The sequence below is a fragment of the Moschus berezovskii genome, chromosome 22, assembly GCF_049115385.1.
Source record: "Moschus berezovskii isolate FMDL1 chromosome 22, NW_MosBer_1.0, whole genome shotgun sequence".
Taxonomy (NCBI): domain Eukaryota; kingdom Metazoa; phylum Chordata; class Mammalia; order Artiodactyla; family Moschidae; genus Moschus; species Moschus berezovskii.
In genome coordinates this window covers 12,782,182-12,798,739 of record NC_142481.1, presented here as the reverse complement: position 1 = coordinate 12,798,739, position 16,558 = coordinate 12,782,182, and the positions used below count along the sequence as shown (strand labels likewise).

The 16,558-nt window shown below is 53.6% G+C and overlaps 1 protein-coding gene across 1 annotated transcript in view; it reads left to right on the top strand.

Annotated features, from left to right (window-relative positions):
• The first annotated feature begins 13,730 nt into the window (after positions 1 to 13,730).
• POU2F2 (POU class 2 homeobox 2) overlaps positions 13,731 to 16,558 on the top strand; it is a 59,891-nt gene continuing 57,063 nt past the window's right edge. Inside the window, exon 1 of the mRNA XM_088830790.1 lies at positions 13,731 to 13,750. The gene's annotated coding sequence lies outside the window, so the exon portion shown is untranslated. The remainder of the gene's footprint in view (positions 13,751 to 16,558) is intronic.

The following is a 16,558-nucleotide window of genomic DNA, read 5'->3' as shown; positions in this document are numbered from 1 at the left end:
GCTGGGGGCGTGGGCCTCAGAGCAGAGATGCGCTTGGTGCCCCGGGCCCATCTATGGAGGTTCTGAGAAGTTTGGACTTAGTCTGTCTGTGGCCCTGGGGAGCTATCACGTGTGTGGTCTGGCACACCCATGTGCATCTCGCAACAGTGTGCCTTGGACAACATGGAATAGTGTGTGAGTGTGAGTGAGCACCTATGCGCGCACGCACACACACACACAGAGCCCTTCACCCTGGCGTCCATTCAGACACACTCTCCTTCAAAGAAACGAATGCGGTACTTTAGCCGTCATCCCCAGGACCCTATACTGTTGAGGGCCGTGGTCCATAAATGTGAGTGTCAGCGCAGGCTGGGGACCCTCCCCCACTGGGGTGCGGACTCATGTGGCATTCACAGACTTAATCCGCCGCAGTGAGGCCAGGGAGGCAGCATCTGTCACTTTCACAAACACAGGCAACGGAGTCTGGGAGAGACACACTCCACTTGCTCACAACCGCCTGAAAAGCAGATGCCTATACCGCGCCAACCCCCATGGCCGAGATAGAAGCAGCCCCTCATGGCCCCCCCGCCCCAAGGCCAGACCTGTACACCTAGTGCCCCTTGCATTCAAGCACGCACACATGTGCACATGTACGCACACGTGTGAAGCACGCCCAACATCCTAGTTCCCCACAGGCACTGTCACACTCAGATACTCCTTGACTTTAAGCACAGCTGCTGACACTCTAACCCCTTATCCACACGCGCGCTCATACACACACACACACACACTCTTATGCACATACAGTCCTTTTGACTTAAAGCACAGCTGTGGCCACCCCACCAGCCGTACACACATGCCTCCGAGCGGACTCACACACACACACGTATGCTCAAACACACAGGCTTGAGACCCACCAGAATCACTGTGGCCAGCGGTCATTGAAGAATGACCGCCTGAGCGTTGTGCCGAGGGGAGGGGGTCACCCTGAGGCCTGGGCTGAGGGGCACACGACAGGGGACCTTGGAATCCCTTGGGGAAAGGGTCAGGCAGACTCTGAAAGGGCTTCGTGGGTCTGGACGGTTCTGCCAGGTAAGGGAGACTCAACAAACACAGGCCAGAGGCGGGAGCCGAGTAATGGCCGAGGCCGCTGATGGCCGAGATGGCTGGTCAGCGAGGAGGGAGGCTCGACAATTGATGTGACTCTGGACAAATGGTGGCGCATCTGGCTGGGGCTGGCCGGGGGGCCAGGGACCAGAGACTGGGGGGGGCCCTTCTCACCTCAGTGGGGAGAGGGCCGGAGCTGGCTGTATTGCGGCAGGGTGCGTTTCCCAGCCCGGCTTGGCCAGCATCCTGCCTGGTGTGCGTGTCTTGGGGTCTTTGTATGTGTGAATGTGCGTATGTGCATGTGTGTATATGGCGGTGTGCACCTGCCTTCATAGAACTTTGTGTCCTGGGGACTCTCGTGTGCATCTTTGTGTGTGTCCTTTGCCTGTGTGTCTCTATAGGCATGCCCACCCACAAAGTGGACGGGGCCCCTCCTGTTGCACCCCATGCGCCTTTGTGCTCCCGTGTGCATGTGTGTCTTGAGTGTGTAAGAGTGGCTCTTTCTGTGAGACGCTGTGCACTTGGTGTGCTTGTGTTTTGTTTTTTTTGGTGTTGTGTGAAGGTTGGGGTGAGGGAGAAAGGGTGTCCCTGGACTTCAGCTGTGCAGCACCCAGTGGCCCGCAAGGCTGTCTTTGTGCATCCGCCAGAGCCTGTCTGGGCGTCAGTGGGTGTGGGTTCGTGTGCCTGCCTGCTCCAGAGTCTGAATATCTGTGCGTCCACGATAGCAGCTCTCTCTGTGAATGGCTGTGGGTGGGGTGGGCCAGGGCTGGACGAGGGGGACAGCCCCCTGAATCTGTGTCTCATCCCTCCAGAGCAGGTCACACGACCCTGCCGGGGCCTGGCTGGGACCCAGCGGCTCCGCGCAGTGCAGACCACCCCTCCTCCTCCCCCCCATGACCTTTGAGCACAGCAGCCCCAAATACATATTTATCAGAGGGGCTGTGGGGATCAGCCCCGCCCCCACCACTCCCCTCAGGGCCCAGCCTGCCTGGCTGCGGAGAAATTAACCTTGTGACACAGGAGCTGGCGGACACCCCGGCCCCCTCCCTCCCTGCACGGCACATATGAGCATGGGTGGGTGTGAGAGACAAGGCAGAGAATAGGTCCTCATCCAGGCCGGAAAGGCAGCTGCAGCTGCGGGGAGGGAGATGCACAGCTGTACACATGTCCATGTCAGTCCTCACACACACACACACACACTCAAAACTACAGAGTATAGTTGGAGACTTTGAGATTTTGAAACACATCTACGTGCAGACACATGCAGTGGTTCTAAAATAGACACACACACAGATTCTCAAGTCCACGATAGATTCATGCACCCGTGGGTCCCAAGACCCAGGTACAGATACCCTTGGTCAGAGATTCTCTTAGGATTTGCACATCTACTAATGCCTCTGGATTCATGCAGATGTTTCTGTCCATGTCTCCGGACACGTTGAAATGGACACACCAGGTACAGAAACAAGGATAGGCACGCACTCACACACAGGTATGATAGTGCAGACAGCCACACAGGCACATGGGTACTGAGACATCACAGGGCAAGACAAGTACTGAAATGCCAGGGTGCTCCTCGTGCAGAGAGATTTTGCCAGCAGCAAAGGTACAAACACAGTAACTATGGCCGCACCCCAGTCCACATGCCCATGGGAGCACACAGGCCACGTTCAGAAGTCCCAGGGGGAAGCCACATGCAGTGACCAGAAGAGACGTGGCCTGAGTTACTGCACACACACAGCCCTGCTGTAGACTTGTCCCCTTCCAGCAAAATGGACATAGGTAGATGCTCAGGCCTGAAAACGTTCACGGGATGAATTTGTTCCTCACATGGGAACTGGGCCTGACGTGAGCCAGGTCCGTCTTAGAAGTTGGAAAACTGACTTATAAGACAGACTGGGTTGTGCTTTCGGAGAGCTCTATGACCACTGATTGGACCTCCGTGTGTAGTTAGTTATAAACAGAGATAACGTCTTGGAAGGAGAGGAACATGGGGCCGGGGAAGGGGTCACGAGAGAACCCGGTTTAGACTGGTGGATCAGCTGTTCCACCTCTGTGGAAGTGACATTTAAACTGAGTGTTAGACATGACACATTGATTTTAAATGTGCGCTCACAACCCTCTCCAAACTATCTGAGGCGGTGCAGGCATTTATCATGCAGGACCCAGAGGCCCCACCCCACTCCTCTGTGCCTTAGTGACCCTCTAGAAAACTCCTCTGGTGGGAATAGGGCCCCCCTGGCTGGGGTCCAGATGTCCAGGCTGACAGAGGTGCGCAGCGTGTACCAGAGCTGTGCTGCCTGGGATGGTCCAGGGGCTTCACTGAGGCGGTGATGTGGAGAATGAGGGGCAGGGTCTGGAGGCAAAGGGGAGAGCTGTTCAGGCATGGCACTTCCAAGGGACTCCCCTGGCAGCCCAGTGGTTAAGACTGCGTCCCTAGTGGCTCAGATGATAAAGAATCTGCCTGCAGTGCCGAAGACCTGGATTTGATCCCTGGGTTGGGAGCATCCCCTGAAGAAGGGAATGGCTCTCCACTCCAGTATTCTTGCCTGGAAAATTCCATGGACTGAGGAGCCTCGTGGGCTACGGTCCATGGGGTTGCAAAGAGTCATACAGGACTGAGCGACTAACACTAACACTTTCCACTGCAGGGTGCGCAGGTTTGATCCCTGGTTGGGGAACTAAGATCCCACGTACTGCATGGCGTGGCCAAAAAAATGAATAAGTAAAAATAAACAAACAGAGGCATTCCCTGTGCATAGGCATGGAGGTGTGAGCAAGTGTGGACATCACTGGACCTGCGGGTGTGTAGGGGAGAGAAACAAGGCTTGACACCACTGGGAAGGGCTAGGAGGCTCAGATTTATTCCGGGCGCACCGCACAGACAGAAGGGTTTTGAGGAGGGACTTGACAGGATGTGAGCTGGGTACTAAGTCAGGGATCTGAGTCTGCTGCGGAGGAGGGACTGGAGGAGGACGGGGAGGCCCTGGAGGGAGTGAACTCCTGCCCTGCCGGTCCATGCTGGGAACCCTGGACAAGGCCTGGCCGGGGGAGGGGACTGATGCGTCTACCTTCCCCATGCTCCAGCCCCTTCTGTCTCCCACTGGACAGAGTTGAACAAGCTACAACTTGCTCCCACAGGGAGATTTGCTGAGGGGTAGAGGTCAGGGGTTACAGTTCCTCTTAGTAACCATTGACACCGTGCTGTTTTCTGAGGCCTCCTATGGCTGGGCCTGAGCTGGGTGCCAAGGTGCCTGGATGAGCCAGTCCCTCCCGTGACCCACCCACTCCAGTGTTCTTGCCTGGAGAATCCCAGGGATGGAGGAGCCTGGTAGGCTGCCATCTGTGGGGTCGCACAGAGTCAGACACAACTGAAGTGATTTAGCAGCAGCAGCAGCAGCTCCCGTGACCCAGAGGAGTCCCCAGGTAGGGGAGGTCAACCCTTGAAGGCCTTGTCTGGGACTAGGGGTTCACTGAAGACATCTAGAGCTTGTTCTTAGAGAATGAATGGGTCACACGTGGTTTGCAGGGAAGTGATGAGGATGGAGCTTGGTTTTTGAAGGTGAGACCAACTTTCAGAGAGGCCAAGTGACTTACCCAGAGTCACACAGCGTTTTGACCACCACTATCTTCTGCTCCATAGAATCTCCCACAGTGCGGGAAAGCCTGTCATTCCCCCATTGCACTTAGAGCATTCACTTTAGCCCGGAAGCCCTGCAGGAACAGTAAACCACCTGCTTGTTCAGTTTCCACTCCTTTCTTCCTGCCTCCAGAGGCTCAGGCCACTCTGGCCTTCCTCAAACACATCGACCTTGTTCCTACCTCAGGGCCTTTGCATCTGCTGTTTCTTTTGCCAGGAATGCTCTTGCCTCCAACACTTCATTCAGGCTACTACTACTCAAAACCCACCTTCCCTGACTGGTCTTTCCTGACTTCGCAGTCTAAAGTGACATCATCTTGTAACCCACCCTTTCACCTGCTTTATTGTCTTTCTTAGCTCCAGAGTATATATTCTCATCTATTGTGTCCCTTTCTCCACTAAAAGGTCAGCGCTGTGAGGGCGGGGACTTTGTCTTGTTTGCGGCTGTATCCCGCCCCCTCCATCTGGTATGATGCTCAGCACACTAAGTGCTCAGAGGATGTTTGTCAGGTGAATAGGAGCTGGGCCCTTGTCATCCTATCACCCAAGATAATGGTGGAGCTGCATGTTGGAGGTGCTGAGCAAGGGTGGAGGGATCTCACCTTCTGGGGGAGGGGGGGTGTACCTACCAGTGTAGGGGCATCGGCAAGCCAGGTCACCTCCTGCCTGAGCCTCGATGCAGCTGGACTTCAGGCTCATCACCGGGGCCTGTCCACTCCACTCCGTCTTCCTGACAGTGCTTGCCTCACCCTCGCCAGTGCATCCTTGCCACTCTGCCCGCCCTGCCATCATCACCTCTGCTTTCCCCCCTGCTGTTTCCCTTCCCCCCACTCCCAGGCCTTGACTCCTCCCCCCGCACCACAGGAAAAGGCAGACCCCAGACTGTGGGGTCGCACACTCCCCGCTTTGACTCCCAGCTGCGGCCGTGGGCAAATCACATCACTCCTTTTAAATCTCAACTTTCCTTGTCGGCAAAATAAGGTTTTTGTGGGGATCAAGAGTGATCTGGTGTGTGATGATGATGCTAATAATAGCTGCTATTTATCGAGGACCCTGCCAGGTGTTAGGCATTGTGCTCAGCGCTTTGAACATTTCTTTTTTCATTAAAAAAAAAAAGAGGAAAAAAAAAATTGAGCCCGGCTTGTCCCCAGAGTGTCAGGCTTGGTGCATGCGACTGTGAAACACAAAGATGGACACAGCCCATGTACACAGAGCTCACTGTGCCTCTGTGTGTGAACACACATCCCTGAAGTACACACCGGCCTCACACTGCTGCTCGGCCCCTTTCAGCCGAAGCCTCAAGGGACAGTTTGGAGGCCTCTGAGCAAGCAGCTCTCACAGATGAGAGAGCGGCCGGGCCACCCCCAATTCCTCTTCACTGTCTCAGTGGGGACTTCCATTGTTCACTCCGGATTGCAAGGCTTGGCACGGGGTCTAACGTAGAACCGGCCTCAGGAAGTGTTTCCTGAGTGAATGAATGAGTGAACAAAGGAATATACTTTTCTGGCCATGTGGGTTGGTATGTGGGAATCTCAGTTCCCAAGAGGGGATCGAACTCACACCCCCTGCAGTGGAAGCACAGAGTGTTAGCCACCGGACCGCCAGGGAGGTCGCCAGAGGCACGTACTGAGCCAGGGTCTTCACTGCATTTGCTCACCCCAAGGCAGAGTGCCAGGACACACCTCTTTTCTTCCCACTTCCCACTGCAACTTCTGCTCACACGCATCCCTTGTGGCTGATAATTGTAATATCATTTCCACCGTTCACTTGCCCCTTTCTCTGTCAGCTCTCTCCTAAGTTCATTATTAGCATGTTCTTGTTGACCTCTCACTGGCTCTGTGAGGCAGGGGTTATTATTATTCTCATTTTGTGTTTGAGTAAACTGAGGCTTCCCTGATAACTAGTTGGTAATGAATCCACCTGCAATGCAGGAGACCCCGGTTCGATTCCTGGGTCAGAAAGATCCACTGGAGAAGGGATAGGCTACCCACTCCAGTATTCTTGGACTTCCCTTGTGGCTCAGCTGGTAAAGAATCTGCCTGTAATGTGGGAGACCTGGGTTCGATCCCTGGGTTGGGAAGATCCCCTGGAGAAGGGAGAGGCTACCCAACTCCAGTATTCTGGCTTGGAGAATTCCATGGACTGTATAGTCCATAGGCTCACAAAGAGTCGGACATGATTGAGCGACTTTCACTTTCCCTTTCAAACTGAGGCTCAGAGAGGTGAAGTGACTTGCGCAAGGTCACACAGATTTTGGACCACCATACTCTTCTGCTCCGTAGAATTGCATGCCCTTGCACTAGTCCTTGGCCTGCATGCACATTTAATCTTGCAGGTTTTTCTCATCTCAGAGGTGGGATAGTGCGACCCAGGAGCCGGCTTTGGTCCTAGCTCTGTCACAAACAGCTGTGTGATGATTGGAAAATCTGTTCCCTCCCTCTGGACCTTGGCTTCCCCTCCAACCGTCCCCTCTGCCTGTGAGCCCTCAGTCAGATTCCTGAAGCAGGGACAGGGCACAGAATTCAGCTTGGTCCTACCAAACACTGGAGCAAGTATTTCTGCAGTGGCAGATTTCAGATTCATTCACCTTCTGAGAGGCTCTGGGCTTGGCTGGGCTTGGTCACAGGGGGAGCTTATGCTGGGACATAAGCCAGCCAGCCAAGCCTGGCTGGGAGAGGGAAGGGGCTCAGAGAAACACCGCCCATTGTGTGTTTGCCGAGACCCTCACCACAGTCCCGCCAATGCAGGACTTGTGAGCCCCACCTTTTGCAGTTGTAAGTGAATGTCAACTCATGTGACGCATATTCACTGTAAAAAAGTAGAAAATGCAGATACTCAGATGAAAGAAACCCCATCACGATCATCTAGTTACATGAAAAAAAAGTTTTTTGATGCCTATCTTTCTAGATAGCTTTTTCTCAAATAGGAGTATGTCTATGAGTTTATTCAAAGATGATTCAACCCTAAAGAATCTGCCTGCAGTGCTAGAGATACAGGAGTCTCAGGTTCGATCCCTGGGTTAGGAAGATCCCCTGGAGAAGGGAGTGGCTGCCCACTGCAGAATTCTTGCCTGGAGAATCCCCATGGACAGAGGAGCCTGGCGGGCTGCAGTCCATATGGGTCTCAAAGAGTCGGATATGACGAAGCACGAGCACAATTTCACCCAAAGAATATATTAAAATTCTGAAACCTGGAACCAAGTTCAGAATTTTGACTTCTGGGAATTCCCTGGCGGTCCAGTTGTTAGGACTCTGTGCTTTCACTGCTGGGACCCAGGAATAGGACCCAGGTTTGATCCCTGGTCGAGAAACCGCAAGCTGTGCGGTGCAGCCAAAAAAAAAAAAAGAATTCTGACTTCTGCTCTAAACCTTTTTCTTTAGGATAAAAAAAGTGTGTGTGTGTCTTTCATAAAAATGAAACCATCACCTACATACCAGTTTATAATCTGTCTTTTATTCGTTTCTAACAATGGATTATGAACGTCGCTCCCTTGTCAATGAATTTATTTCAAGCATATTTTCTACAACTCTGCAGCCCTCCTTTATCAGGCTGCTACACCATCACGTATTGTCCCAATCCCCAGTCGTCAGATATCTAGGTTGTCTTCTGGCATTTCCTTTTATAATTATCACCAGTTTGCAGAACAGGACGTTGAGACTCAGAGGAGAAGTCTCTCCCATGTGTGAGAAGCTAAGGTACAAGCCAAGGGGACCTGGGGGTGGCTTGGGCACTGGGGACGCTTCCCAGCCTCATTCAGGACGAGCCTGAGGAGCCCTGACCAGAGGGAGAGGCTTGTGTAGAAGCCCCCACATATGGGACTTCCCTGGTGGTCCAATTGCCAGTGGTTAGGAATCCACCTTCCAATGTGGGGGACGTGGGTTCGATCCCTGGTTGGGGAACTAAGATCCCACATGCCACAGAGCAGCTAAGCCTGCATGCCGCAGTGAAGACCCAGCACAGCCAAGGGTAAATTAATTAATTTTTTTTAAAAAATGAAGCCCCCACAGAGAAGACACATGACTTATCAGAGGGATGGGGAGGTGCCTGAGGAGGAGACCGCCCTCTCTTAGGCCCCCAGACTCGTCATGCTGCCCATCCGGCTTCCCCCAGCCCTCTCCCTGCCTTCCTTCCCGAGCCCACTCGCCACCTGCTCCATCCTTGCCAGCTTATCAATAGGTTAAGTGGTCAGGTCAGCGATATTGACCATTTGATTAGGACCTTGTCAGATCAATCCCTGGCTCATCTCACGGGCCTCCTCACTGGCCCACACCCCCGCCCTGCTGCTGTGCTGGGAGCAGGTGGCTGCGGAAGGCTCCCCCTGCCCCCACGTGGCACCCCAGAACCCGGAGCCCTCAGGCAAGTTCAGAGAAGGTGAGAGCGAACCCTGGCCTCCTGGCCTCTTATCCTCGTCCTGCCAGATTAGGAGCTCCCAGTGTGTCTCCAGGTCTGCCCCACCCCTGCCTCTTGGGCCTGTGCGGAGCTTCTCCTGGTCCCCATCCAGGCTCTGGGTTCCTGTACCCCCTAATTGTACGCACCTTCTTGCTTGCAGTCATTGGATCTTGCTTGCCCTGTGTCCTTCTCCCCTCAGAGTCTGGTCAGACTGAGCTACCCACCTCCACTCTTGGCTGTGTGACCCAGGCAAGTGGCTTCACCTCTCTGAGTCTCCATTTCCTCATCTGTATCATGAGAATGATACTCACCAAACGGTTGAGACTGCAAGGTCACACCCGCAGAGCAGCTCACCACACCCGACACGCAGCTAGCACCCAGGAAATCCCAGCTGCTCTCACTCAGGGCCACTCTGCTAGATTAATCCGAGCTGCTGTGTTTGTAGGGGACAGTGGTTCCACCGTGTGTTCCTCAGCGAAAATGTATATGGACAGTCTTCTGTGAGGCCAGTGGGCACTGTCATCCTCTCTTCTCTAAGCTCAGGGTCATACTGTGGCCTAGGCAGTGCTGGGGACCCCCAGAGAAGCCAGACACCAACCTGCCTGCAGGAGAGCCATCCTATCTTCAAGGAGATCTGAGGGGCCAGGACTTCTTTTCCTTCTGTGAACATCAGACACTTCCTTCCCCTTGTCTGTGGTGCAGCTGCAAGGAACAGAGACTCAAGTCAGAGAAGTCAGGATTCTAGTCCTGGCTCCTTAGCTTCCTCTGCCAGGTCACTGAGGGCCACTTGATTTCCCCCTCTGTTCCTCAGAGTTCCCATCTGTGAAATGGGGAGAAGACATCTTCTACACAGCTCCCATTCCTATCTTCCAGGCTCAAGGCCCTGCTGGGAATATGACTGCAATTCCCACAGGGTTGCCTGCCTTTCCCGAGGGGAGAGGCTGTTTACTTGGGAGAGGGGTATGTCAGGCAGGGGAATGGGGGGTGCGGGGCCCAGAGAGATGCCACGAGGAGGAGAATTGGAGGCAGACAGGCCGGGGCGGTCCTGCCTGTGGGCATCGCTGCTGAGGGTGGCAGAGGGCAGAGACCGGGTGGGGAGGGGGGCACTGCTGGAGGGAAATCCCAACTAGGGGCGCTGCCTTGAGGGAAGACCCCAGCCCGAAGGCGCCGTCTGACTCTGGGCCCCTGAGAGGCCCGGGGATTCCCCTGCCCGCCCCGCCATCACTTACACCAATATTGACGGTTAATGCCGTGTCGCCACCGTGTTCAACACTCAGCGCGGCTAATTGTTTTGACTGGGAATCGGCAAGGCGATTAAACGCCATCGATTTTGCCCTGCGCGCTGCATCGATTTTTAAATTTCCTATTGATCCCGGCCCTAAATCTCCTTAACCAAGACCTCACGGTGGAGATGACAGCCGCTGATTAGCTCTGGGGGTGGGGGCGGGGGTGGGGAGCAGCCCTTGAGTCGGGGGAGAAACCCCAGCCCCTCCCTCCCCACAGGGATGGAGGGTCCTGGTCCCCTCTGCCCCAGAAAATGGGGGCCCAGATAGAGGGGGGAGGGGGAGGAGTTGGTCAGACCCCTTGTTCCTTTGACACCCCTGTATTCATTCCTGTTTGGGCTTCTTTCTGGTCTCTCTGCTTGTGTCTCCTCCACTCCTCAGCTCTGTATGTCTGGGTCTCCTCAACTCTTTCCCTTCTAACTATCCATCTATCCATCTATCTCAGTTCATCTTTTCTCTTTCTCTTTTCTCCTTCTGAACTCCAGTCCTGCCTTCACCAATCCCTTGTGTCCTTGGCTGGTCCTGGGCCTCAGTTTCCCCATCTGTGCTGGCAGACTTGCCATAGGATAGCCAAGTAGCCTGCCAGACATCCAGGCCCGTGGACATCCTTCCTGTCCCCCTGAAGTTACCCCTCTGGAGACACACAGGTGTCAGGTGGATGTGAGCCTCCTGGCTCTGTGACCCCCCTACCCAGAGCTCTCCCTCTTTGAACCCCAGCTTCTGAAGTTGCCCACTGTCCACTCATGGGGACCCGCCTGGGAGGAAGGTCTCCCTGAAACCCTGTCTCCTTCCTGTCCTACAGTCCCCACCCCTTCTCTGACTGCCTGCGACAAGGGTGGTCTTTGTACAGGTTCAAGCAGCTTTTTCAAGAAGACCATGTTCCCAGAAGGCAGGAAACCTGGGTTTCAGTAGGAGGCACGCAGGCCTGACCTTGATAACCAGCTCTGCCCCTTGCCAAGCTATACAGGATCCTGGGAAAGTCATCTGCTCACAGCCTTACCTGCCCCATCTGTAAAGTGGGGATGACATCAGCCGTCACTTTGCGTTCCTGTGGGGCTGCAGAGAGGCTCAGCCAACACTCTTTGGAGAGGGTCTCCCCATTTCCCGTCGACCTCTCTATCCTCCTGTCTCTTACACAGCAGGCAGCGGGGCTTTACCTGAAGACACTGCATCGTCTCCCGGCTGTTCGGACTGGGTCCTGCTGGCTGCAGCCCCAGTCATCTTTCCCAGCTCTCTCACTGAAGCCTGGGGAACTGAAGGCTTGACCTTGTCTTTCCTCCCACCCGGTCCCTCCACCTGGCTAAAGTGGGTTTGTTTGCCAGGCTTGGCTCGGAGGCCACATCCCCCCTGAGTCTTCCCTGACCTCCCCTAGGATTTTCCCCCGTATCCTCTGCTTACACTGGTGTGTGGGCATCGGCTCTTTTTTTTTTTTTCAAATTGGGGTATAATTGCTTTGGCTTCCCTGATGGCTCAGTGGTAAAGAAGTTGCCTGCCAATGCAGGAGACGCAGGAGATGCAAATTCCATCCCTGGGTCGGGAAGATCCCCTGGAGGAGGAAATGGCAACCACCTCCAGTATTCTTGCCTGAGAAATCCTATGGACAGAGGAGCCTGGTGGGCTGCAGTCCATGGGGTCACAAGGAATTGGACACTAAAGTTGGACACCGAGCTACTAAACAACAGTTGTTGCTTTACAGTTGTTGTGTTAGTTTCTGCTGCACAGCAAAGTGAATCAGCTATATACATACATATATCCCCTCCCTCTTGGACCTCCCCCACCATCCCACCTGTCTAGGTCATCACAGAGCCCTGAGCTGAGCTCCCCGAGCTATACAGCAGCTTCCCACTAGCTGTTTTTGCATAACAGTGTACACACGTCAGTCCAAGTCTCCCAGTTCATCCCACCCTTCCACCCCTCTCCATGTCCCTATGTCTGCATTCATTCCCTATGTCTGCGTCTCTGTTCCTACCCTGAAGATAGGTTCATCTGTACCATTTTTCTAGAGTCCACGTACATGTTTTAATATACGATATTTATTTTTCTCTTTCTGACTTACTTCAGTCTCTGGCATCAGCTGTTCATTTGGTCTCCCTAGCTCACCTTCAGGCCCCCAGTAGACAGGGGAAAGACCTGGTTTGATCCATCTCTGCATCTCCCACTTGGTCCAGAGCCCAGCTCAGATGAGCCTCCGTATCTGCTGATTTTTGTTTGTTGTTGAGTTGCTCAGTCGTGTCCAAATCTTTGCAGCCCCATGGACTGTAGCCCGCCAGGCTCCTCTGTCCATGGGATTTTTTTTCTAAGCAAGAATACTGGTGTGGGTTGCCATTTCCTTCTCCGGGGGATCTTCCCAACCCAGGGATTATATCCAGGTCTTCTGCTTGACAGGTGGATTCTTTACCACTTAGCTGCCTGGGAAGCCCATCTGCTGATTAACCACATGAATAAATGAGTGAACAGATATGCCAGTGAGAAGCATCACTGTGGCTTTGATTTTCATCTCCCCACAGCACACAGACACCTAATAATGAGTAACCCTTTCACATTCCTCGTTTGTCCCTCCCTGCAGTTTTTTTTTTGCTATTTATTTTTGGCTGTGCTGGGTCTTCGTTGCTACTTGGGCTTTTCTTCAGTTGCAGTGAGCAAGGACTACTCTCTAGTTGTGGTGCATGGACTTCTCAATTCAGTGGCTTCTCTTGTTGTAGAGCACAGGCTTTAGGGTGCAAGGGCTTCAGTGGTTGCAGGCTTAATAGTTGTGGCACACGGGCTTAGTTGCCCCACAGTAGGTGGGATCTTCCTGGACCAGGAAAGGAACCCATGCCTCCTACATTAGGGGGTGGATTCTGCACCACTGAGCCACCAGGAAAGCTGCCCACAGTCCTTTGAGACACATAGTTGGTCAATTAGTTACTCCCTCCCGCTATCCATCCATTCACTCAAATCATCCATCATGTCCTTCCTGAGTATCCCACGTTTGCCAGGTCCTCTGTCAAGGGCTGAAGGTGTAAGACATAGTCTTTGCCCATTAAGGAGGCTCCAATCTGATGGATAAAACAGATGTTCAACAAGGGAAGGCATCAGAATGCCCATTCCTGAGCTGGGGACTCTGAGGCTCAGAACCCGGAAATGCAGGTAGCCAGTGGCTGCCAGGACCTGAGTCTAGTCACCGACTTGTGACTCCCAAGGGTGTGACAAGAGCAGGGTGCCTCTGCCCCAGGAGGGCCCCCTCCTGCTCGAGGTGGCGATGCTTCTCAAATTCCCCAGCATGCTGACTTCCTTCTCCTCTCTCTCCAGGTTCTCTACTGGACCGGGTTGGTGGCCTGAATGTATTAGCTTCGCTGCTTCTGCCCAAGAGGTAAGGGCTGCGGCTCCCGGAGCTCTGCTAATCGCGGAGTCTTGTCTCCCCTCGGAAGCCCTGGCTTTCCCATCCTTGCTCCGGCCCACCCCTGAGGCGCTGCCCTTCCTCTTCCTGTCTCCGTGCTCCACGTGGTCAGTCTGAGTGATGTGCGTTTTCACCCTCTGTGCATCCTGCGGCTTCCTGGCCAGAGTCGCGGTTCTGGACATTGGCGACGGTGGGAATTTCAGCTGATGAGGGTCGGGGCTCAGGAGGGGAGGTGGGGGTAGCTTGGTGGCTCAAATCACAGCTTGGGGTCAGGCCCTCCTGTGTTGGAATCTCTTTCTGTCCCTTCCTAACTGCAAGTGCTTGGGACAGTCAGAGCCTCATCTGTAAAGGCTCATAGTAACAGAACCCATCAGACATGCCGTCCTGAGGACGGAAGCCTAGGAAGGCCATTCAGGTTCCAGTTCTGGAGCCAGGGAGCACTTTCCCTGCCAGCTGCCAGCTATGCGAGCCTCAGTTTCCCTGTCTGTCAAAAGAGAGTGATAACGGCCGCCCCCCGCCACACACACACACATGAGGAAGTGAGGACGAAAGAAGTTAACTCGATGAAAGCAGCAGGTTTCAGGAAGCAGGGACTTGAGATATGGCCAGAACCTCCCCTGGACAAGTTGGGGTTTGTGAGGCGCCTCCTTGGATACCACTGAGACCCCGAGCTGGAAGCAGGGGTTCTCCAGCCACTCAGCTTGCAGGAAGCAGAGGCTCTGGGCATCAGCTCTGGGGTTTGCTCCAGCAGCTTGGTGAGGCCTCAGCAGTGTGCATCTGGGGAGGGGTAGGGACAGGACCTCTGAACTGGGACCCGCCCTGTGCTGCCCCAACCAGAGCAGTTTAACTTACACATCTCAGGACCCCAGGGAGGCCTCTGCTTGCTCTCATAGGCTCCTTGCTCTTGGGGGGTGGGGTGGGGTCACAGCCTGACTTTAAGAAACAGAGAAAGCTCTAGCCTAGGGTTGGCGATCTGGTGTGGTAAGGACTGCACCAGACTGGAAAATGCATTGGCAGGAGTGGGGGTGCTGCTTTTCAGCCCTACTTACTGTCCCCCAGTAGAAACATGTCCCCTATTTGTCAGCTTTTTGGATTTCTCAAGAGAAGCCAGAAGTCCAGACTGTTATGTGAAATCTCTCAATTTTTAAATATTGGTAACTCTCCACAATTTCAAAAATCTGCTTGTGGTTCAAACCACGTTTCGGGCAAACTTTGGTCTGTGGATTTCCCATTTTGCAGCATTTAGTATAGACTTTCTCCCAGGAAAATGCATCCCTACATCTGCTCAATTGTGCTCTGACCTCAGGATGCTCACAGACCCTCTCAAAGCTCATCCGTGGACCCCATTCTAGCTGGTAAGGAATGTAGGAGTCTGAACTACTTTCTCCAAGAACCAGAAGTGTAGCTTTCCCAGGAACTGCTGTGTCTTCTGCTGCTTTTGATGTTGAAAAGAAGGTCAAGGAGCTTCCAGGCTGCAGAATTCGTCTGGGGGCTAGAGGCTGGCTTTGAGGAATGCCCAAAAATTGGGCTAAAGTAACAGAGATGTTTAAAAAGAATTATGTGTCAGAGTTGGTGGAGGTTACAGTCGGGGCTATGATTTTAGTTCTTTGTGTTCAGACAGATGTTTGTTAAGTAGTCAAGGTTTCAGGGACAGACACATGACAAGTTGATAACATGTGCCAGAGAGCTGTTATAGTCTAATGGGGAAACTGATATTTATCTGGGGCCACCTCTATGCCAGGGCCTGTTCTGGGCACTGGCTACCACCCTGTGAAGTGGATGTGAGTCGCGAAGGAAACTGAGCCACAGACAAGAGATGCCACTGGCCTCAGGTCACCTAAGGTTACCACGGTAACCATGATAGTGTCTGAATGTCTACCTGAGCTCGACGCTCTCATTCTTCCATTTCACCAACACCCACCCCAGGTTTGGAATCTCCTCGAGGTGGTGAGTCTTTGTGCCTTGGGGATGAATTTGATTTGTGGGGTGGGGTGCAGAGGGGGATACCCGAAGTCTTATTTCGAACCAACTCTGATCAATTTGGGGCTCCCCTGGTGGCTCAGATGGTAAAAAATGCCTTCAGTGCAGGATACCTGGGTTCAGTCCCTGGATGGGGAAGATTCCCTGGAGAAGGGAATGGCTACTCACTCCAGTATTCTTGCCAAGAGAAGCCCATGGACAGAGGAGTCTGGCAGGCTATAGTCCATGTGGTCCCAAAGAGTCAGACACGACTGAGTGACTAATACTTTCACTTTTCACTTTTCTGATCAATTTAGCAGTGCTGATACTAATAACGGATAGTACTGTAACTGCTTGTCGGTGTTTTGATAGAAACTAGAGACAATTATACAGTAGAGATGTTTTTGCTGATGGAGTCTGTAAACTGAAGCAGACTTAAAGGCTGTTGCCAAATTACCTGAGTGGTTTGAAGATAAGTTCAGCTCCCCAGAGAGATGTTTGAAGGGAGCCACACCCTTTTCAGTCTATAATTTTGTTACAAAACAATTAACAGCAAATGGTGTCCCCATCCCCCATTGTTTCTTGGGAGGTGACTAGTTCCCCAGACGTGTCCAGAGGCCTCCTCAGTGCCCCACAAGGAGCTGGCGCGCTGGGTCAGCCTCTGGCGTCTATGCAGCTCCCCCTCCTTCACTCCCTCTGGCCCTTCCTCAGGCTTTCCTCCCATCCCAGCCCAGGGCCTTGTCTCCACTCTTGGTTGCGCTCACCCTTCAATCTAGGGCTCCCCAAGCCCTCTGACCTGGCCGGGCCCCTGCCTTTTTCTTC